Raw genomic sequence first — 22,010 nt, 5'->3', positions numbered from 1 at the left:
GCCCCTGGCCTGTGATTCCAGCAGCTCCTCAAGTGCTTCCTGTCAGATGTGCTGGGGCTGCCCCCGGGCCAGCTCTGGCAGTGGACACGGGAGGCTGCTCCTCTGGATCCTGCGTGGGGCCTGGTGACCACTGCGTTGCCGGGTGCTGGCATTGTGACATGGGGGTGACACAGCCGCATATGTGCAGCCCTTTGGAGGAAGCCTTTGGGGCGCTGGCTCCAAATCAGTCCCTGTACCTACAAAATAGGGGAGTAAGCAACCTAATAGAGTCCCTTTTTTGCAAAAAGACAGTGTGGATTTGTTGCCAGTGCAGCCTTCCTTCCAGTAGCAATACTGCCTGTAGTATCATGTATGGAGGCCTCAGGGCTCGCTCAGGGCTTGTCACGCAGAACTGCAGGCCTGACAGAGCAGAACTGCTCTCCTCTCCTCTCCTCTCCTCTCCTCTCCTCTCCTCTCCTCTCCTCTCCTCTCCTCTCCTCTCCTCTCCTCTCCTCTCCTCTCCTCTCCTCTCCTCTTCTCTCCTGTCCGACAGTCCAATATCTAAGAGACTGTTTGCCTGAAAGGACAGAGGGTTTTCAGTTCCAAAATCAATGTCAAGGACACATAACACAATGAATTTGATTTTATTTTGTTGTTAATTTATTAATTTTCTTGATTTTATGTTAATTCATGTTATGTTATTTCATGTCATTTTTTTTCCCTTTGTGACTCTGTTTCAGAACCCAGGCTCACAAGCATTAGCTCAAGCCCAAGTGTAGCCAGGAGTAGGCTGAGGCATTCTTCAGTTTAGCATGAGAAAAGATCCCTTGCAGGCTGGCAAAGGCAAGTCCCAGAGCTGCAGAGAGCAGCAGCAGGAATAGAGGCCAAGCTGTCCGCGGTTCCTGCAGAGGGAGAACCTTGACAAGGAGTTGTGGGACTGACCATGCACAAAAGAGGAAGAAGAAGAAGAAGAAGAAGAAGAGGAAGAAGAGGAAGAAGAGGTGAGTGGTACCGTGGCATCTCTTCCAAAGCGTGACATGTAGCGATGACGAGCAGACTTTTTGCCTTGCACAACTTGTTTGGCTGCTGTGCTTCTTGGCCAGGGATGCATGAGAAGCGCTCTGGTCCCTGCCAGGCGCTTGTGTTAGCTGCAGGGAGAGCTGAGAAGTGGCAGCTGCGGCTGCCAGCATGGTGGAGCATGAGCAGCCGGCTCCCAGGCCAAATGGCCCAAAGAAATGGTGGCAAGGGGCCGTGCTGAGAACTGCAGAGGAAGGCAAAAAACCGCCGGGGACCAGTGCCAATGTGCCCCGGGGGAAAAAGTTCCTTGCTGAGCCCAGTGCTGGCCATGGGCTGTTCCCTGAGCATGTGAGCCAGACCTGGCTCCTTGTCCCACAGGCTGCTCATGCTTCCCAGGAGCTGCCCAAGCCCTATCCTCCCTTGAGCTGGAGCTATCTGGCGGACTTGCCAGAGTGCCCAAGTGCCTCTGAGCTGATAGACCTTGTGGGCAAGAATCCTTGCTGTCCCTGTGTAGGACACCAGTGGGTGTTCCAAAGCACTGCAAGCCCTTGCAAGCCCTTGCAAGCCCTCGACATCCTATCTCTTACGGCTCCTGAGCGTTGCTCTGTAGGAGATGAGGATGGTGAGCTGTGCAGTGCTCCTCAAGAAGGAATTGCCTTGGTCTTGCCACTGCTATCCAGTTGAAAAGGATTTGCATCCATGAGCCGAGCTTGGAAGGTGGCCCTGCCAGCAGATTGTCTTGCAGCGGAGAACCTCCAGCAGCCTCATGCAAGGTTTTCTTCCCTCAGCCCCTGGCCTGTGATTCCAGCAGCTCCTCAAGTGCTTCCTGTCAGATGTGCTGGGGCTGCCCCCGGGCCAGCTCTGGCAGTGGACACGGGAGACTGCTCCTCTGGATCCTGCGTGGGGCCTGGTGACCACTGCGTTGCCGGGTGCTGGCATTGTGAACATGGGGGTGACACAGCCGCATATGTGCAGCCCTTTGGAGGAAGCCTTTGGGGTGCTGGCTCCAAATCAGTCCCTGTAGCTACAAAATAGGGGAGTAAGCAACCTAATAGAGTCCCTTTTTTGGAAAAAGACAGTGTGGATTTGTTGCCAGTGCAGCCTTCCTTCCAGTAGCAATACTGCCTGTAGTATCATGTATGGAGGCCTCAGGGCTCGCTCAGGGCTTGTCACGCAGAACTGCAGGCCTGACAGAGCAGAACTGCTCTCCTCTCCTCTCCTCTCCTCTCCTCTCCTCTCCTCTCCTCTCCTCTCCTCTCCTCTCCTCTCCTCTCCTCTTCTCTCCTGTCCGCCAGTCCAATATCTAAGAGACTGTTTGCCTGAAGGGACAGAGGGTTTTCAGTTCCAAAATCAATGTCAAGGACACATAACACAATGAATTTGATTTTATTTTGTTGTTAATTTACTAATTTTCTTGATTTTATGTTAATTCATGTTATGTTATTTCATGTCATTTTTTTTCCCTTTGTGACTCTGTTTCAGAACCCAGGCTCACAAGCATTAGCTCAAGCCCAAGTGTAGCCAGGAGTAGGCTGAGGCATTCTTCAGTTTAGCATGAGAAAAGATCCCTTGCAGGCTGGCAAAGGCAAGTCCCAGAGCTGCAGAGAGCAGCAGCAGGAATAGAGGCCAAGCTGTCCGCGGTTCCTGCAGAGGGAGAACCTTGACAAGGAGTTGTGGGACTGACCATGCACAAAAGAGGAAGAAGAAGAAGAAGAAGAAGAAGAAGAAGAAGAAGAAGAGGAAGAAGAGGAAGAAGAGGTGAGTGGTACCGTGGCATCTCTTCCAAAGCGTGACATGTAGCGATGACGAGCAGACTTTTTGCCTTGCACAACTTGTTTGGCTGCTGTGCTTCTTGGCCAGGGATGCATGAGAAGCGCTCTGGTCCCTGCCAGGCGCTTGTGTTAGCTGCAGGGAGAGCTGAGAAGTGGCAGCTGCGGCTGCCAGCATGGTGGAGCATGAGCAGCCGGCTCCCAGGCCAAATGGCCCAAAGAAATGGTGGCAAGGGGCCGTGCTGAGAACTGCAGAGGAAGGCAAAAAACCGCCGGGGACCAGTGCCAATGTGCCCCAGGGGAAAAAGTTCCTTGCTGAGCCCAGTGCTGGCCATGGGCTGTTCCCTGAGCATGTGAGCCAGACCTGGCTCCTTGTCCCACAGGCTGCTCATGCTTCCCAGGAGCTGCCCAAGCCCTATCCTCCCTTGAGCTGGAGCTATCTGGCGGACTTGCCAGAGTGCCCAAGTGCCTCTGAGCTGATAGACCTTGTGGGCAAGAATCCTTGCTGTCCCTGTGTAGGACACCAGTGGGTGTTCCAAAGCACTGCAAGCCCTTGCAAGCCCTTGCAAGCCCTCGACATCCTATCTCTTAGGGCTCCTGAGCGTTGCTCTGTAGGAGATGAGGATGGTGAGCTGTGCAGTGCTCCTCAAGAAGGAATTGCCTTGGTCTTGCCACTGCTATCCAGTTGAAAAGGATTTGCATCCATGAGCCGAGCTTGGAAGGTGGCCCTGCCAGCAGATTGTCTTGCAGCGGAGAACCTCCAGCAGCCTCATGCAAGGTTTTCTTCCCTCAGCCCCTGGCCTGTGATTCCAGCAGCTCCTCAAGTGCTTCCTGTCAGATGTGCTGGGGCTGCCCCCGGGCCAGCTCTGGCAGTGGACACGGGAGACTGCTCCTCTGGATCCTGCGTGGGGCCTGGTGACCACTGCGTTGCCGGGTGCTGGCATTGTGACATGGGGGTGACACAGTCGCATATGTGCAGCCCTTTGGAGGAAGCCTTTGGGGTGCTGGCTCCAAATCAGTCCCTGTACCTACAAAACAGGGGAGTAAGCAACCTAATAGAGTCCCTTTTTTGCAAAAAGACAGTGTGGATTTGTTGCCAGTGCAGCCTTCCTTCCAGTAGCAATACTGCCTGTAGTATCATGTATGGAGGCCTCAGGGCTCGCTCAGGGCTTGTCACGCAGAACTGCAGGCCTGACAGAGCAGAACTGCTCTCCTCTCCTCTCCTCTCCTCTCCTCTCCTCTCCTCTCCTCTCCTCTCCTCTCCTCTTCTCTCCTGTCCGCCAGTCCAATATCTAAGAGACTGTTTGCCTGAAAGGACAGAGGGTTTTCAGTTCCAAAATCAATGTCAAGGACACATAACACAATGAATTTGATTTTATTTTGTTGTTAATTTACTAATTTTCTTGATTTTATGTTAATTCATGTTATGTTATTTCATGTCATTTTTTTTCCCTTTGTGACTCTGTTTCAGAACCCAGGCTCACAAGCATTAGCTCAAGCCCAAGTGTAGCCAGGAGTAGGCTGAGGCATTCTTCAGTTTAGCATGAGAAAAGATCCCTTGCAGGCTGGCAAAGGCAAGTCCCAGAGCTGCAGAGAGCAGCAGCAGGAATAGAGGCCAAGCTGTCCACGGTTCCTGCAGAGGGAGAACCTTGACAAGGAGTTGTGGGACTGACCATGCACAAAAGAGGAAGAAGAAGAAGAAGAAGAAGAAGAAGAAGAAGAAGAAGAAGAAGAAGAGGAAGAAGAGGAAGAAGAGGAAGAAGAGGTGAGTGGTACCGTGGCATCTCTTCCAAAGCGTGACATGTAGCGATGACGAGCAGACTTTTTGCCTTGCACAACTTGTTTGGCTGCTGTGCTTCTTGGGCAGGGATGCATGAGAAGCGCTCTGGTCCCTGCCAGGCGCTTGTGTTAGCTGCAGGGAGAGCTGAGAAGTGGCAGCTGCGGCTGCCAGCATGGTGGAGCATGAGCAGCCGGCTCCCAGGCCAAATGGCCCAAAGAAATGGTGGCAAGGGGCCGTGCTGAGAACTGCAGAGGAAGGCAAAAAACCGCCGGGGACCAGTGCCAATGTGCCCCAGGGGAAAAAGTTCCTTGCTGAGCCCAGTGCTGGCCATGGGCTGTTCCCTGAGCATGTGAGCCAGACCTGGCTCCTTGTCCCACAGGCTGCTCATGCTTCCCAGGAGCTGCCCAAGCCCTATCCTCCCTTGAGCTGGAGCTATCTGGCGGACTTGCCAGAGTGCCCAAGTGCCTCTGAGCTGATAGACCTTGTGGGCAAGAATCCTTGCTGTCCCTGTGTAGGACACCAGTGGGTGTTCCAAAGCACTGCAAGCCCTTGCAAGCCCTTGCAAGCCCTCGACATCCTATCTCTTAGGGCTCCTGAGCGTTGCTCTGTAGGAGATGAGGATGGTGAGCTGTGCAGTGCTCCTCAAGAAGGAATTGCCTTGGTCTTGCCACTGCTATCCAGTTGAAAAGGATTTGCATCCATGAGCCGAGCTTGGAAGGTGGCCCTGCCAGCAGATTGTCTTGCAGCGGAGAACCTCCAGCAGCCTCATGCAAGGTTTTCTTCCCTCAGCCCCTGGCCTGTGATTCCAGCAGCTCCTCAAGTGCTTCCTGTCAGATGTGCTGGGGCTGCCCCCGGGCCAGCTCTGGCAGTGGACACGGGAGGCTGCTCCTCTGGATCCTGCGTGGGGCCTGGTGACCACTGCGTTGCCGGGTGCTGGCATTGTGAACATGGGGGTGACACAGCCGCATATGTGCAGCCCTTTGGAGGAAGCCTTTGGGGCGCTGGCTCCAAATCAGTCCCTGTACCTACAAAATAGGGGAGTAAGCAACCTAATAGAGTCCCTTTTTTGCAAAAAGACAGTGTGGATTTGTTGCCAGTGCAGCCTTCCTTCCAGTAGCAATACTGCCTGTAGTATCATGTATGGAGGCCTCAGGGCTCGCTCAGGGCTTGTCACGCAGAACTGCAGGCCTGACAGAGCAGAACTGCTCTCCTCTCCTCTCCTCTCCTCTCCTCTCCTCTCCTCTCCTCTCCTCTCCTCTCCTCTTCTCTCCTGTCCGCCAGTCCAATATCTAAGAGACTGTTTGCCTGAAAGGACAGAGGGTTTTCAGTTCCAAAATCAATGTCAAGGACACATAACACAATGAATTTGATTTTATTTTGTTGTTAATTTATTAATTTTCTTGATTTTATGTTAATTCATGTTATGTTATTTCATGTCATTTTTTTTCCCTTTGTGACTCTGTTTCAGAACCCAGGCTCACAAGCATTAGCTCAAGCCCAAGTGTAGCCAGGAGTAGGCTGAGGCATTCTTCAGTTTAGCATGAGAAAAGATCCCTTGCAGGCTGGCAAAGGCAAGTCCCAGAGCTGCAGAGAGCAGCAGCAGGAATAGAGGCCAAGCTGTCCGCGGTTCCTGCAGAGGGAGAACCTTGACAAGGAGTTGTGGGACTGACCATGCACAAAAGAGGAAGAAGAAGAAGAAGAAGAAGAAGAAGAAGAAGAAGAAGAAGAAGAAGAAGAAGAAGAAGAGGAAGAAGAGGAAGAAGAGGTGAGTGGTACCGTGGCATCTCTTCCAAAGCGTGACATGTAGCGATGACGAGCAGACTTTTTGCCTTGCACAACTTGTTTGGCTGCTGTGCTTCTTGGCCAGGGATGCATGAGAAGCGCTCTGGTCCCTGCCAGGCGCTTGTGTTAGCTGCAGGGAGAGCTGAGAAGTGGCAGCTGCGGCTGCCAGCATGGTGGAGCATGAGCAGCTGGCTCCCAGGCCAAATGGCCCAAAGAAATGGTGGCAAGGGGCCGTGCTGAGAACTGCAGAGGAAGGCAAAAAACCGCCGGGGACCAGTGCCAATGTGCCCCAGGGGAAAAAGTTCCTTGCTGAGCCCAGTGCTGGCCATGGGCTGTTCCCTGAGCATGTGAGCCAGACCTGGCTCCTTGTCCCACAGGCTGCTCATGCTTGCCAGGAGCTGCCCAAGCCCTATCCTCCCTTGAGCTGGAGCTATCTGGCGGACTTGCCAGAGTGCCCAAGTGCCTCTGAGCTGATAGACCTTGTGGGCAAGAATCCTTGCTGTCCCTGTGTAGGACACCAGTGGGTGTTCCAAAGCACTGCAAGCCCTTGCAAGCCCTTGCAAGCCCTCGACATCCTATCTCTTAGGGCTCCTGAGCGTTGCTCTGTAGGAGATGAGGATGGTGAGCTGTGCAGTGCTCCTCAAGAAGGAATTGCCTTGGTCTTGCCACTGCTATCCAGTTGAAAAGGATTTGCATCCATGAGCCGAGCTTGGGAGGTGGCCCTGCCAGCAGATTGTCTTGCAGCGGAGAACCTCCAGCAGCCTCCTGCAAGGTTTTCTTCCCTCAGCCCCTGGCCTGTGATTCCAGCAGCTCCTCAAGTGCTTCCTGTCAGATGTGCTGGGGCTGCCCCCGGGCCAGCTCTGGCAGTGGACACGGGAGGCTGCTCCTCTGGATCCTGCGTGGGGCCTGGTGACCACTGCGTTGCCGGGTGCTGGCATTGTGACATGGGGGTGACACAGCCGCATATGTGCAGCCCTTTGGAGGAAGCCTTTGGGGTGCTGGCTCCAAATCAGTCCCTGTACCTACAAAACAGGGGAGTAAGCAACCTAATAGAGTCCCTTTTTTGCAAAAAGACAGTGTGGATTTGTTGCCAGTGCAGCCTTCCTTCCAGTAGCAATACTGCCTGTAGTATCATGTATGGAGGCCTCAGGGCTCGCTCAGGGCTTGTCATGCAGAACTGCAGGCCTGACAGAGCAGAACTGCTCTCCTCTCCTCTCCTCTCCTCTCCTCTCCTCTCCTCTCCTCTTCTCTCCTGTCCGCCAGTCCAATATCTAAGAGACTGTTTGCCTGAAAGGACAGAGGGTTTTCAGTTCCAAAATCAATGTCAAGGACACATAACACAATGAATTTTATTTTATTTTGTTGTTAATTTACTAATTTTCTTGATTTTATGTTAATTCATGTTATGTTATTTCATGTCATTTTTTTTCCCTTTGTGACTCTGTTTCAGAACCCAGGCTCACAAGCATTAGCTCAAGCCCAAGTGTAGCCAGGAGTAGGCTGAGGCATTCTTCAGTTTAGCATGAGAAAAGATCCCTTGCAGGCTGGCAAAGGCAAGTCCCAGAGCTGCAGAGAGCAGCAGCAGGAATAGAGGCCAAGCTGTCCGCGGTTCCTGCAGAGGGAGAACCTTGACAAGGAGTTGTGGGACTGACCATGCACAAAAGAGGAAGAAGAAGAAGAAGAAGAAGAAGAAGAAGAAGAAGAGGAAGAAGAGGAAGAAGAGGTGAGTGGTACCGTGGCATCTCTTCCAAAGCGTGACATGTAGCGATGACGAGCAGACTTTTTGCCTTGCACAACTTGTTTGGCTGCTGTGCTTCTTGGCCAGGGATGCATGAGAAGCGCTCTGGTCCCTGCCAGGCGCTTGTGTTAGCTGCAGGGAGAGCTGAGAAGTGGCAGCTGCGGCTGCCAGCATGGTGGAGCATGAGCAGCCGGCTCCCAGGCCAAATGGCCCAAAGAAATGGTGGCAAGGGGCCGTGCTGAGAACTGCAGAGGAAGGCAAAAAACCGCCGGGGACCAGTGCCAATGTGCCCCAGGGGAAAAAGTTCCTTGCTGAGCCCAGTGCTGGCCATGGGCTGTTCCCTGAGCATGTGAGCCAGACCTGGCTCCTTGTCCCACAGGCTGCTCATGCTTCCCAGGAGCTGCCCAAGCCCTATCCTCCCTTGAGCTGGAGCTATCTGGCGGACTTGCCAGAGTGCCCAAGTGCCTCTGAGCTGATAGACCTTGTGGGCAAGAATCCTTGCTGTCCCTGTGTAGGACACCAGTGGGTGTTCCAAAGCACTGCAAGCCCTTGCAAGCCCTTGCAAGCCCTCGACATCCTATCTCTTAGGGCTCCTGAGCGTTGCTCTGTAGGAGATGAGGATGGTGAGCTGTGCAGTGCTCCTCAAGAAGGAATTGCCTTGGTCTTGCCACTGCTATCCAGTTGAAAAGGATTTGCATCCATGAGCCGAGCTTGGAAGGTGGCCCTGCCAGCAGATTGTCTTGCAGCGGAGAACCTCCAGCAGCCTCATGCAAGGTTTTCTTCCCTCAGCCCCTGGCCTGTGATTCCAGCAGCTCCTCAAGTGCTTCCTGTCAGATGTGCTGGGGCTGCCCCCGGGCCAGCTCTGGCAGTGGACACGGGAGGCTGCTCCTCTGGATCCTGCGTGGGGCCTGGTGACCACTGCGTTGCCGGGTGCTGGCATTGTGACATGGGGGTGACACAGCCGCATATGTGCAGCCCTTTGGAGGAAGCCTTTGGGGCGCTGGCTCCAAATCAGTCCCTGTACCTACAAAATAGGGGAGTAAGCAACCTAATAGAGTCCCTTTTTTGCAAAAAGACAGTGTGGATTTGTTGCCAGTGCAGCCTTCCTTCCAGTAGCAATACTGCCTGTAGTATCATGTATGGAGGCCTCAGGGCTCGCTCAGGGCTTGTCACGCAGAACTGCAGGCCTGACAGAGCAGAACTGCTCTCCTCTCCTCTCCTCTCCTCTCCTCTCCTCTCCTCTCCTCTCCTCTCCTCTCCTCTCCTCTCCTCTCCTCTCCTCTCCTCTCCTCTTCTCTCCTGTCCGCCAGTCCAATATCTAAGAGACTGTTTGCCTGAAAGGACAGAGGGTTTTCAGTTCCAAAATCTATGTCAAGGACACATAACACAATGAATTTGATTTTATTTTGTTGTTAATTTATTAATTTTCTTGATTTTATGTTAATTCATGTTATGTTATTTCATGTCATTTTTTTTCCCTTTGTGACTCTGTTTCAGAACCCAGGCTCACAAGCATTAGCTCAAGCCCAAGTGTAGCCAGGAGTAGGCTGAGGCATTCTTCAGTTTAGCATGAGAAAAGATCCCTTGCAGGCTGGCAAAGGCAAGTCCCAGAGCTGCAGAGAGCAGCAGCAGGAATAGAGGCCAAGCTGTCCGCGGTTCCTGCAGAGGGAGAACCTTGACAAGGAGTTGTGGGACTGACCATGCACAAAAGAGGAAGAAGAAGAAGAAGAAGAAGAAGAGGAAGAAGAGGAAGAAGAGGTGAGTGGTACCGTGGCATCTCTTCCAAAGCGTGACATGTAGCGATGACGAGCAGACTTTTTGCCTTCCACAACTTGTTTGGCTGCTGTGCTTCTTGGCCAGGGATGCATGAGAAGCGCTCTGGTCCCTGCCAGGCGCTTGTGTTAGCTGCAGGGAGAGCTGAGAAGTGGCAGCTGCGGCTGCCAGCATGGTGGAGCATGAGCAGCCGGCTCCCAGGCCAAATGGCCCAAAGAAATGGTGGCAAGGGGCCGTGCTGAGAACTGCAGAGGAAGGCAAAAAACCGCCGGGGACCAGTGCCAATGTGCCCCAGGGGAAAAAGTTCCTTGCTGAGCCCAGTGCTGGTCATGGGCTGTTCCCTGAGCATGTGAGCCAGACCTGGCTCCTTGTCCCACAGGCTGCTCATGCTTCCCAGGAGCTGCCCAAGCCCTATCCTCCCTTGAGCTGGAGCTATCTGGCGGACTTGCCAGAGTGCCCAAGTGCCTCTGAGCTGATAGACCTTGTGGGCAAGAATCCTTGCTGTCCCTGTGTAGGACACCAGTGGGTGTTCCAAAGCACTGCAAGCCCTTGCAAGCCCTTGCAAGCCCTCGACATCCTATCTCTTACGGCTCCTGAGCGTTGCTCTGTAGGAGATGAGGATGGTGAGCTGTGCAGTGCTCCTCAAGAAGGAATTGCCTTGGTCTTGCCACTGCTATCCAGTTGAAAAGGATTTGCATCCATGAGCCGAGCTTGGGAGGTGGCCCTGCCAGCAGATTGTCTTGCAGCGGAGAACCTCCAGCAGCCTCATGCAAGGTTTTCTTCCCTCAGCCCCTGGCCTGTGATTCCAGCAGCTCCTCAAGTGCTTCCTGTCAGATGTGCTGGGGCTGCCCCCGGGCCAGCTCTGGCAGTGGACACGGGAGGCTGCTCCTCTGGATCCTGCGTGGGGCCTGGTGACCACTGCGTTGCCGGGTGCTGGCATTGTGAACATGGGGGTGACACAGCCGCATATGTGCAGCCCTTTGGAGGAAGCCTTTGGGGCGCTGGCTCCAAATCAGTCCCTGTAGCTACAAAATAGGGGAGTAAGCAACCTAATAGAGTCCCTTTTTTGCAAAAAGACAGTGTGGATTTGTTGCCAGTGCAGCCTTCCTTCCAGTAGCAATACTGCCTGTAGTATCATGTATGGAGGCCTCAGGGCTCGCTCAGGGCTTGTCACGCAGAACTGCAGGCCTGACAGAGCAGAACTGCTCTCCTCTCCTCTCCTCTCCTCTCCTCTCCTCTCCTCTCCTCTTCTCTCCTGTCCGCAGTCCAATATCTAAGAGACTGTTTGCCTGAAGGGACAGAGGGTTTTCAGTTCCAAAATCAATGTCAAGGACACATAACACAATGAATTTGATTTTATTTTGTTGTTAATTTACTAATTTTCTTGATTTTATGTTAATTCATGTTATGTTATTTCATGTCATTTTTTTTCCCTTTGTGACTCTGTTTCAGAACCCAGGCTCACAAGCATTAGCTCAAGCCCAAGTGTAGCCAGGAGTAGGCTGAGGCATTCTTCAGTTTAGCATGAGAAAAGATCCCTTGCAGGCTGGCAAAGGCAAGTCCCAGAGCTGCAGAGAGCAGCAGCAGGAATAGAGGCCAAGCTGTCCGCGGTTCCTGCAGAGGGAGAACCTTGACAAGGAGTTGTGGGACTGACCATGCACAAAAGAGGAAGAAGAAGAAGAAGAAGAAGAAGAAGAAGAAGAAGAAGAAGAGGAAGAAGAGGAAGAAGAGGTGAGTGGTACCGTGGCATCTCTTCCAAAGTGTGACATGTAGCGATGACGAGCAGACTTTTTGCCTTGCACAACTTGTTTGGCTGCTGTGCTTCTTGGCCAGGGATGCATGAGAAGCGCTCTGGTCCCTGCCAGGCGCTTGTGTTAGCTGCAGGGAGAGCTGAGAAGTGGCAGCTGCGGCTGCCAGCATGGTGGAGCATGAGCAGCCGGCTCCCAGGCCAAATGGCCCAAAGAAATGGTGGCAAGGGGCCGTGCTGAGAACTGCAGAGGAAGGCAAAAAACCGCCGGGGACCAGTGCCAATGTGCCCCGGGGGAAAAAGTTCCTTGCTGAGCCCAGTGCTGGCCATGGGCTGTTCCCTGAGCATGTGAGCCAGACCTGGCTCCTTGTCCCACAGGCTGCTCATGCTTCCCAGGAGCTGCCCAAGCCCTATCCTCCCTTGAGCTGGAGCTATCTGGCGGACTTGCCAGAGTGCCCAAGTGCCTCTGAGCTGATAGACCTTGTGGGCAAGAATCCTTGCTGTCCCTGTGTAGGACACCAGTGGGTGTTCCAAAGCACTGCAAGCCCTTGCAAGCCCTTGCAAGCCCTCGACATCCTATCTCTTAGGGCTCCTGAGCGTTGCTCTGTAGGAGATGAGGATGGTGAGCTGTGCAGTGCTCCTCAAGAAGGAATTGCCTTGGTCTTGCCACTGCTATCCAGTTGAAAAGGATTTGCATCCATGAGCCGAGCTTGGAAGGTGGCCCTGCCAGCAGATTGTCTTGCAGCGGAGAACCTCCAGCAGCCTCATGCAAGGTTTTCTTCCCTCAGCCCCTGGCCTGTGATTCCAGCAGCTCCTCAAGTGCTTCCTGTCAGATGTGCTGGGGCTGCCCCCGGGCCAGCTCTGGCAGTGGACACGGGAGACTGCTCCTCTGGATCCTGCGTGGGGCCTGGTGACCACTGCGTTGCCGGGTGCTGGCATTGTGAACATGGGGGTGACACAGCCGCATATGTGCAGCCCTTTGGAGGAAGCCTTTGGGGTGCTGGCTCCAAATCAGTCCCTGTAGCTACAAAATAGGGGAGTAAGCAACCTAATAGAGTCCCTTTTTTGCAAAAAGACAGTGTGGATTTGTTGCCAGTGCAGCCTTCCTTCCAGTAGCAATACTGCCTGTAGTATCATGTATGGAGGCCTCAGGGCTCGCTCAGGGCTTGTCACGCAGAACTGCAGGCCTGACAGAGCAGAACTGCTCTCCTCTCCTCTCCTCTCCTCTCCTCTCCTCTCCTCTCCTCTCCTCTCCTCTCCTCTCCTCTCCTCTCCTCTCCTCTCCTCTCCTCTCCTCTTCTCTCCTGTCCGCCAGTCCAATATCTAAGAGACTGTTTGCCTGAAAGGACAGAGGGTTTTCAGTTCCAAAATCTATGTCAAGGACACATAACACAATGAATTTGATTTTATTTTGTTGTTAATTTATTAATTTTCTTGATTTTATGTTAATTCATGTTATGTTATTTCATGTCATTTTTTTTCCCTTTGTGACTCTGTTTCAGAACCCAGGCTCACAAGCATTAGCTCAAGCCCAAGTGTAGCCAGGAGTAGGCTGAGGCATTCTTCAGTTTAGCATGAGAAAAGATCCCTTGCAGGCTGGCAAAGGCAAGTCCCAGAGCTGCAGAGAGCAGCAGCAGGAATAGAGGCCAAGCTGTCCGCGGTTCCTGCAGAGGGAGAACCTTGACAAGGAGTTGTGGGACTGACCATGCACAAAAGAGGAAGAAGAAGAAGAAGAAGAAGAAGAGGAAGAAGAGGAAGAAGAGGTGAGTGGTACCGTGGCATCTCTTCCAAAGCGTGACATGTAGCGATGACGAGCAGACTTTTTGCCTTCCACAACTTGTTTGGCTGCTGTGCTTCTTGGCCAGGGATGCATGAGAAGCGCTCTGGTCCCTGCCAGGCGCTTGTGTTAGCTGCAGGGAGAGCTGAGAAGTGGCAGCTGCGGCTGCCAGCATGGTGGAGCATGAGCAGCCGGCTCCCAGGCCAAATGGCCCAAAGAAATGGTGGCAAGGGGCCGTGCTGAGAACTGCAGAGGAAGGCAAAAAACCGCCGGGGACCAGTGCCAATGTGCCCCAGGGGAAAAAGTTCCTTGCTGAGCCCAGTGCTGGTCATGGGCTGTTCCCTGAGCATGTGAGCCAGACCTGGCTCCTTGTCCCACAGGCTGCTCATGCTTCCCAGGAGCTGCCCAAGCCCTATCCTCCCTTGAGCTGGAGCTATCTGGCGGACTTGCCAGAGTGCCCAAGTGCCTCTGAGCTGATAGACCTTGTGGGCAAGAATCCTTGCTGTCCCTGTGTAGGACACCAGTGGGTGTTCCAAAGCACTGCAAGCCCTTGCAAGCCCTTGCAAGCCCTCGACATCCTATCTCTTACGGCTCCTGAGCGTTGCTCTGTAGGAGATGAGGATGGTGAGCTGTGCAGTGCTCCTCAAGAAGGAATTGCCTTGGTCTTGCCACTGCTATCCAGTTGAAAAGGATTTGCATCCATGAGCCGAGCTTGGGAGGTGGCCCTGCCAGCAGATTGTCTTGCAGCGGAGAACCTCCAGCAGCCTCATGCAAGGTTTTCTTCCCTCAGCCCCTGGCCTGTGATTCCAGCAGCTCCTCAAGTGCTTCCTGTCAGATGTGCTGGGGCTGCCCCCGGGCCAGCTCTGGCAGTGGACACGGGAGGCTGCTCCTCTGGATCCTGCGTGGGGCCTGGTGACCACTGCGTTGCCGGGTGCTGGCATTGTGAACATGGGGGTGACACAGCCGCATATGTGCAGCCCTTTGGAGGAAGCCTTTGGGGCGCTGGCTCCAAATCAGTCCCTGTACCTACAAAATAGGGGAGTAAGCAACCTAATAGAGTCCCTTTTTTGCAAAAAGACAGTGTGGATTTGTTGCCAGTGCAGCCTTCCTTCCAGTAGCAATACTGCCTGTAGTATCATGTATGGAGGCCTCAGGGCTCGCTCAGGGCTTGTCACGCAGAACTGCAGGCCTGACAGAGCAGAACTGCTCTCCTCTCCTCTCCTCTCCTCTCCTCTCCTCTCCTCTCCTCTTCTCTCCTGTCCGCAGTCCAATATCTAAGAGACTGTTTGCCTGAAGGGACAGAGGGTTTTCAGTTCCAAAATCAATGTCAAGGACACATAACACAATGAATTTGATTTTATTTTGTTGTTAATTTACTAATTTTCTTGATTTTATGTTAATTCATGTTATGTTATTTCATGTCATTTTTTTTCCCTTTGTGACTCTGTTTCAGAACCCAGGCTCACAAGCATTAGCTCAAGCCCAAGTGTAGCCAGGAGTAGGCTGAGGCATTCTTCAGTTTAGCATGAGAAAAGATCCCTTGCAGGCTGGCAAAGGCAAGTCCCAGAGCTGCAGAGAGCAGCAGCAGGAATAGAGGCCAAGCTGTCCGCGGTTCCTGCAGAGGGAGAACCTTGACAAGGAGTTGTGGGACTGACCATGCACAAAAGAGGAAGAAGAAGAAGAAGAAGAAGAAGAAGAAGAAGAAGAAGAAGAGGAAGAAGAGGAAGAAGAGGTGAGTGGTACCGTGGCATCTCTTCCAAAGTGTGACATGTAGCGATGACGAGCAGACTTTTTGCCTTGCACAACTTGTTTGGCTGCTGTGCTTCTTGGCCAGGGATGCATGAGAAGCGCTCTGGTCCCTGCCAGGCGCTTGTGTTAGCTGCAGGGAGAGCTGAGAAGTGGCAGCTGCGGCTGCCAGCATGGTGGAGCATGAGCAGCCGGCTCCCAGGCCAAATGGCCCAAAGAAATGGTGGCAAGGGGCCGTGCTGAGAACTGCAGAGGAAGGCAAAAAACCGCCGGGGACCAGTGCCAATGTGCCCCGGGGGAAAAAGTTCCTTGCTGAGCCCAGTGCTGGCCATGGGCTGTTCCCTGAGCATGTGAGCCAGACCTGGCTCCTTGTCCCACAGGCTGCTCATGCTTCCCAGGAGCTGCCCAAGCCCTATCCTCCCTTGAGCTGGAGCTATCTGGCGGACTTGCCAGAGTGCCCAAGTGCCTCTGAGCTGATAGACCTTGTGGGCAAGAATCCTTGCTGTCCCTGTGTAGGACACCAGTGGGTGTTCCAAAGCACTGCAAGCCCTTGCAAGCCCTTGCAAGCCCTCGACATCCTATCTCTTACGGCTCCTGAGCGTTGCTCTGTAGGAGATGAGGATGGTGAGCTGTGCAGTGCTCCTCAAGAAGGAATTGCCTTGGTCTTGCCACTGCTATCCAGTTGAAAAGGATTTGCATCCATGAGCCGAGCTTGGAAGGTGGCCCTGCCAGCAGATTGTCTTGCAGCGGAGAACCTCCAGCAGCCTCATGCAAGGTTTTCTTCCCTCAGCCCCTGGCCTGTGATTCCAGCAGCTCCTCAAGTGCTTCCTGTCAGATGTGCTGGGGCTGCCCCCGGGCCAGCTCTGGCAGTGGACACGGGAGACTGCTCCTCTGGATCCTGCGTGGGGCCTGGTGACCACTGCGTTGCCGGGTGCTGGCATTGTGAACATGGGGGTGACACAGCCGCATATGTGCAGCCCTTTGGAGGAAGCCTTTGGGGTGCTGGCTCCAAATCAGTCCCTGTAGCTACAAAATAGGGGAGTAAGCAACCTAATAGAGTCCCTTTTTTGCAAAAAGACAGTGTGGATTTGTTGCCAGTGCAGCCTTCCTTCCAGTAGCAATACTGCCTGTAGTATCATGTATGGAGGCCTCAGGGCTCGCTCAGGGCTTGTCACGCAGAACTGCAGGCCTGACAGAGCAGAACTGCTCTCCTCTCCTCTCCTCTCCTCTCCTCTCCTCTCCTCTCCTCTCCTCTCCTCTCCTCTCCTCTCCTCTCCTCTCCTCTCCTCTCCTCTCCTCTCCTCTTCTCTCCTGTCCGCCAGTCCAATATCTAAGAGACTGTTTGCCTGAAGGGACAGAGGGTTTTCAGTTCCAAAATCAATGTCAAGGACACATAACACAATGAATTTGATTTTATTTTGTTGTTAATTTACTAATTTTCTTGATTTTATGTTAATTCATGTTATGTTATTTCATGTCATTTTTTTTCCCTTTGTGACTCTGTTTCAGAACCCAGGCTCACAAGCATTAGCTCAAGCCCAAGTGTAGCCAGGAGTAGGCTGAGGCATTCTTCAGTTTAGCATGAGAAAACATCCCTTGCAGGCTGGCAAAGGCAAGTCCCAGAGCTGCAGAGAGCAGCAGCAGGAATAGAGGCCAAGCTGTCCGCGGTTCCTGCAGAGGGAGAACCTTGACAAGGAGTTGTGGGACTGACCATGCACAAAAGAGGAAGAAGAAGAAGAAGAAGAAGAAGAAGAAGAAGAAGAAGAGGAAGAAGAGGAAGAAGAGGTGAGTGGTACCGTGGCATCTCTTCCAAAGCGTGACATGTAGCGATGACGAGCAGACTTTTTGCCTTGCACAACTTGTTTGGCTGCTGTGCTTCTTGGCCAGGGATGCATGAGAAGCGCTCTGGTCCCTGCCAGGCGCTTGTGTTAGCTGCAGGGAGAGCTGAGAAGTGGCAGCTGCGGCTGCCAGCATGGTGGAGCATGAGCAGCCGGCTCCCAGGCCAAATGGCCCAAAGAAATGGTGGCAAGGGGCCGTGCTGAGAACTGCAGAGGAAGGCAAAAAACCGCCGGGGACCAGTGCCAATGTGCCCCAGGGGAAAAAGTTCCTTGCTGAGCCCAGTGCTGGCCATGGGCTGTTCCCTGAGCATGTGAGCCAGACCTGGCTCCTTGTCCCACAGGCTGCTCATGCTTCCCAGGAGCTGCCCAAGCCCTATCCTCCCTTGAGCTGGAGCTATCTGGCGGACTTGCCAGAGTGCCCAAGTGCCTCTGAGCTGATAGACCTTGTGGGCAAGAATCCTTGCTGTCCCTGTGTAGGACACCAGTGGGTGTTCCAAAGCACTGCAAGCCCTTGCAAGCCCTTGCAAGCCCTCGACATCCTATCTCTTAGGGCTCCTGAGCGTTGCTCTGTAGGAGATGAGGATGGTGAGCTGTGCAGTGCTCCTCAAGAAGGAATTGCCTTGGTCTTGCCACTGCTATCCAGTTGAAAAGGATTTGCATCCATGAGCCGAGCTTGGGAGGTGGCCCTGCCAGCAGATTGTCTTGCAGCGGAGAACCTCCAGCAGCCTCATGCAAGGTTTTCTTCCCTCAGCCCCTGGCCTGTGATTCCAGCAGCTCCTCAAGTGCTTCCTGTCAGATGTGCTGGGGCTGCCCCCGGGCCAGCTCTGGCAGTGGACACGGGAGACTGCTCCTCTGGATCCTGCGTGGGGCCTGGTGACCACTGCGTTGCCGGGTGCTGGCATTGTGACATGGGGGTGACACAGCCGCATATGTGCAGCCCTTTGGAGGAAGCCTTTGGGGTGCTGGCTCCAAATCAGTCCCTGTACCTACAAAACAGGGGAGTAAGCAACCTAATAGAGTCCCTTTTTTGCAAAAAGACAGTGTGGATTTGTTGCCAGTGCAGCCTTCCTTCCAGTAGCAATACTGCCTGTAGTATCATGTATGGAGGCCTCAGGGCTCGCTCAGGGCTTGTCACGCAGAACTGCAGGCCTGACAGAGCAGAACTGCTCTCCTCTCCTCTCCTCTCCTCTCCTCTCCTCTCCTCTCCTCTCCTCTCCTCTCCTCTCCTCTCCTCTCCTCTTCTCTCCTGTCCGCCAGTCCAATATCTAAGAGACTGTTTGCCTGAAAGGACAGAGGGTTTTCAGTTCCAAAATCAATGTCAAGGACACATAACACAATGAATTTGATTTTATTTTGTTGTTAATTTACTAATTTTCTTGATTTTATGTTAATTCATGTTATGTTATTTCATGTCATTTTTTTTCCCTTTGTGACTCTGTTTCAGAACCCAGGCTCACAAGCATTAGCTCAAGCCCAAGTGTAGCCAGGAGTAGGCTGAGGCATTCTTCAGTTTAGCATGAGAAAAGATCCCTTGCAGGCTGGCAAAGGCAAGTCCCAGAGCTGCAGAGAGCAGCAGCAGGAATAGAGGCCAACCTGTCCACGGTTCCTGCAGAGGGAGAACCTTGACAAGGAGTTGTGGGACTGACCATGCACAAAAGAGGAAGAAGAAGAAGAAGAAGAAGAAGAAGAAGAAGAAGAAGAAGAGGAAGAAGAGGAAGAAGAGGAAGAAGAGGAAGAAGAGGTGAGTGGTACCGTGGCATCTCTTCCAAAGCGTGACATGTAGCGATGACGAGCAGACTTTTTGCCTTGCACAACTTGTTTGGCTGCTGTGCTTCTTGGCCAGGGATGCATGAGAAGCGCTCTGGTCCCTGCCAGGCGCTTGTGTTAGCTGCAGGGAGAGCTGAGAAGTGGCAGCTGCGGCTGCCAGCATGGTGGAGCATGAGCAGCCGGCTCCCAGGCCAAATGGCCCAAAGAAATGGTGGCAAGGGGCCGTGCTGAGAACTGCAGAGGAAGGCAAAAAACCGCCGGGGACCAGTGCCAATGTGCCCCAGGGGAAAAAGTTCCTTGCTGAGCCCAGTGCTGGCCATGGGCTGTTCCCTGAGCATGTGAGCCAGACCTGGCTCCTTGTCCCACAGGCTGCTCATGCTTCCCAGGAGCTGCCCAAGCCCTATCCTCCCTTGAGCTGGAGCTATCTGGCGGACTTGCCAGAGTGCCCAAGTGCCTCTGAGCTGATAGACCTTGTGGGCAAGAATCCTTGCTGTCCCTGTGTAGGACACCAGTGGGTGTTCCAAAGCACTGCAAGCCCTTGCAAGCCCTTGCAAGCCCTCGACATCCTATCTCTTACGGCTCCTGAGCGTTGCTCTGTAGGAGATGAGGATGGTGAGCTGTGCAGTGCTCCTCAAGAAGGAATTGCCTTGGTCTTGCCACTGCTATCCAGTTGAAAAGGATTTGCATCCATGAGCCGAGCTTGGAAGGTGGCCCTGCCAGCAGATTGTCTTGCAGCGGAGAACCTCCAGCAGCCTCATGCAAGGTTTTCTTCCCTCAGCCCCTGGCCTGTGATTCCAGCAGCTCCTCAAGTGCTTCCTGTCAGATGTGCTGGGGCTGCCCCCGGGCCAGCTCTGGCAGTGGACACGGGAGGCTGCTCCTCTGGATCCTGCGTGGGGCCTGGTGACCACTGCGTTGCCGGGTGCTGGCATTGTGAACATGGGGGTGACACAGCCGCATATGTGCAGCCCTTTGGAGGAAGCCTTTGGGGCGCTGGCTCCAAATCAGTCCCTGTACCTACAAAATAGGGGAGTAAGCAACCTAATAGAGTCCCTTTTTTGCAAAAAGACAGTGTGGATTTGTTGCCAGTGCAGCCTTCCTTCCAGTAGCAATACTGCCTGTAGTATCATGTATGGAGGCCTCAGGGCTCGCTCAGGGCTTGTCACGCAGAACTGCAGGCCTGACAGAGCAGAACTGCTCTCCTCTCCTCTCCTCTCCTCTCCTCTCCTCTCCTCTCCTCTCCTCTCCTCTCCTCTCCTCTTCTCTCCTGTCCGCCAGTCCAATATCTAAGAGACTGTTTGCCTGAAGGGACAGAGGGTTTTCAGTTCCAAAATCAATGTCAAGGACACATAACACAATGAATTTGATTTTATTTTGTTGTTAATTTACTAATTTTCTTGATTTTATGTTAATTCATGTTATGTTATTTCATGTCATTTTTTTTCCCTTTGTGACTCTGTTTCAGAACCCAGGCTCACAAGCATTAGCTCAAGCCCAAGTGTAGCCAGGAGTAGGCTGAGGCATTCTTCAGTTTAGCATGAGAAAAGATCCCTTGCAGGCTGGCAAAGGCAAGTCCCAGAGCTGCAGAGAGCAGCAGCAGGAATAGAGGCCAAGCTGTCCGCGGTTCCTGCAGAGGGAGAACCTTGACAAGGAGTTGTGGGACTGACCATGCACAAAAGAGGAAGAAGAAGAAGAAGAAGAAGAAGAAGAAGAAGAAGAAGAGGAAGAAGAGGAAGAAGAGGTGAGTGGTACCGTGGCATCTCTTCCAAAGCGTGACATGTAGCGATGACGAGCAGACTTTTTGCCTTGCACAACTTGTTTGGCTGCTGTGCTTCTTGGCCAGGGATGCATGAGAAGCGCTCTGGTCCCTGCCAGGCGCTTGTGTTAGCTGCAGGGAGAGCTGAGAAGTGGCAGCTGCGGCTGCCAGCATGGTGGAGCATGAGCAGCCGGCTCCCAGGCCAAATGGCCCAAAGAAATGGTGGCAAGGGGCCGTGCTGAGAACTGCAGAGGAAGGCAAAAAACCGCCGGGGACCAGTGCCAATGTGCCCCAGGGGAAAAAGTTCCTTGCTGAGCCCAGTGCTGGCCATGGGCTGTTCCCTGAGCATGTGAGCCAGACCTGGCTCCTTGTCCCACAGGCTGCTCATGCTTCGCAGGAGCTGCCCAAGCCCTATCCTCCCTTGAGCTGGAGCTATCTGGCGGACTTGCCAGAGTGCCCAAGTGCCTCTGAGCTGATAGACCTTGTGGGCAAGAATCCTTGCTGTCCCTGTGTAGGACACCAGTGGGTGTTCCAAAGCACTGCAAGCCCTTGCAAGCCCTTGCAAGCCCTCGACATCCTATCTCTTAGGGCTCCTGAGCGTTGCTCTGTAGGAGATGAGGATGGTGAGCTGTGCAGTGCTCCTCAAGAAGGAATTGCCTTGGTCTTGCCACTGCTATCCAGTTGAAAAGGATTTGCATCCATGAGCCGAGCTTGGGAGGTGGCCCTGCCAGCAGATTGTCTTGCAGCGGAGAACCTCCAGCAGCCTCATGCAAGGTTTTCTTCCCTCAGCCCCTGGCCTGTGATTCCAGCAGCTCCTCAAGTGCTTCCTGTCAGATGTGCTGGGGCTGCCCCCGGGCCAGCTCTGGCAGTGGACACGGGAGGCTGCTCCTCTGGATCCTGCGTGGGGCCTGGTGACCACTGCGTTGCCGGGTGCTGGCATTGTGACATGGGGGTGACACAGTCGCATATGTGCAGCCCTTTGGAGGAAGCCTTTGGGGTGCTGGCTCCAAATCAGTCCCTGTACCTACAAAACAGGGGAGTAAGCAACCTAATAGAGTCCCTTTTTTGCAAAAAGACAGTGTGGATTTGTTGCCAGTGCAGCCTTCCTTCCAGTAGCAATACTGCCTGTAGTATCATGTATGGAGGCCTCAGGGCTCGCTCAGGGCTTGTCACGCAGAACTGCAGGCCTGACAGAGCAGAACTGCTCTCCTCTCCTCTCCTCTCCTCTCCTCTCCTCTCCTCTCCTCTCCTCTCCTCTCCTCTTCTCTCCTGTCCGCCAGTCCAATATCTAAGAGACTGTTTGCCTGAAGGGACAGAGGGTTTTCAGTTCCAAAATCAATGTCAAGGACACATAACACAATGAATTTGATTTTATTTTGTTGTTAATTTACTAATTTTCTTGATTTTATGTTAATTCATGTTATGTTATTTCATGTCATTTTTTTTCCCTTTGTGACTCTGTTTCAGAACCCAGGCTCACAAGCATTAGCTCAAGCCCAAGTGTAGCCAGGAGTAGGCTGAGGCATTCTTCAGTTTAGCATGAG

The sequence above is a fragment of the Caloenas nicobarica genome, chromosome 14, assembly GCF_036013445.1.
Source record: "Caloenas nicobarica isolate bCalNic1 chromosome 14, bCalNic1.hap1, whole genome shotgun sequence".
In the NCBI taxonomy this organism is placed as follows: Eukaryota; Metazoa; Chordata; class Aves; order Columbiformes; family Columbidae; genus Caloenas; species Caloenas nicobarica.
The sequence above is the reverse complement of the archived record's forward strand: the minus strand, read 5'-3'. Positions refer to the sequence as shown.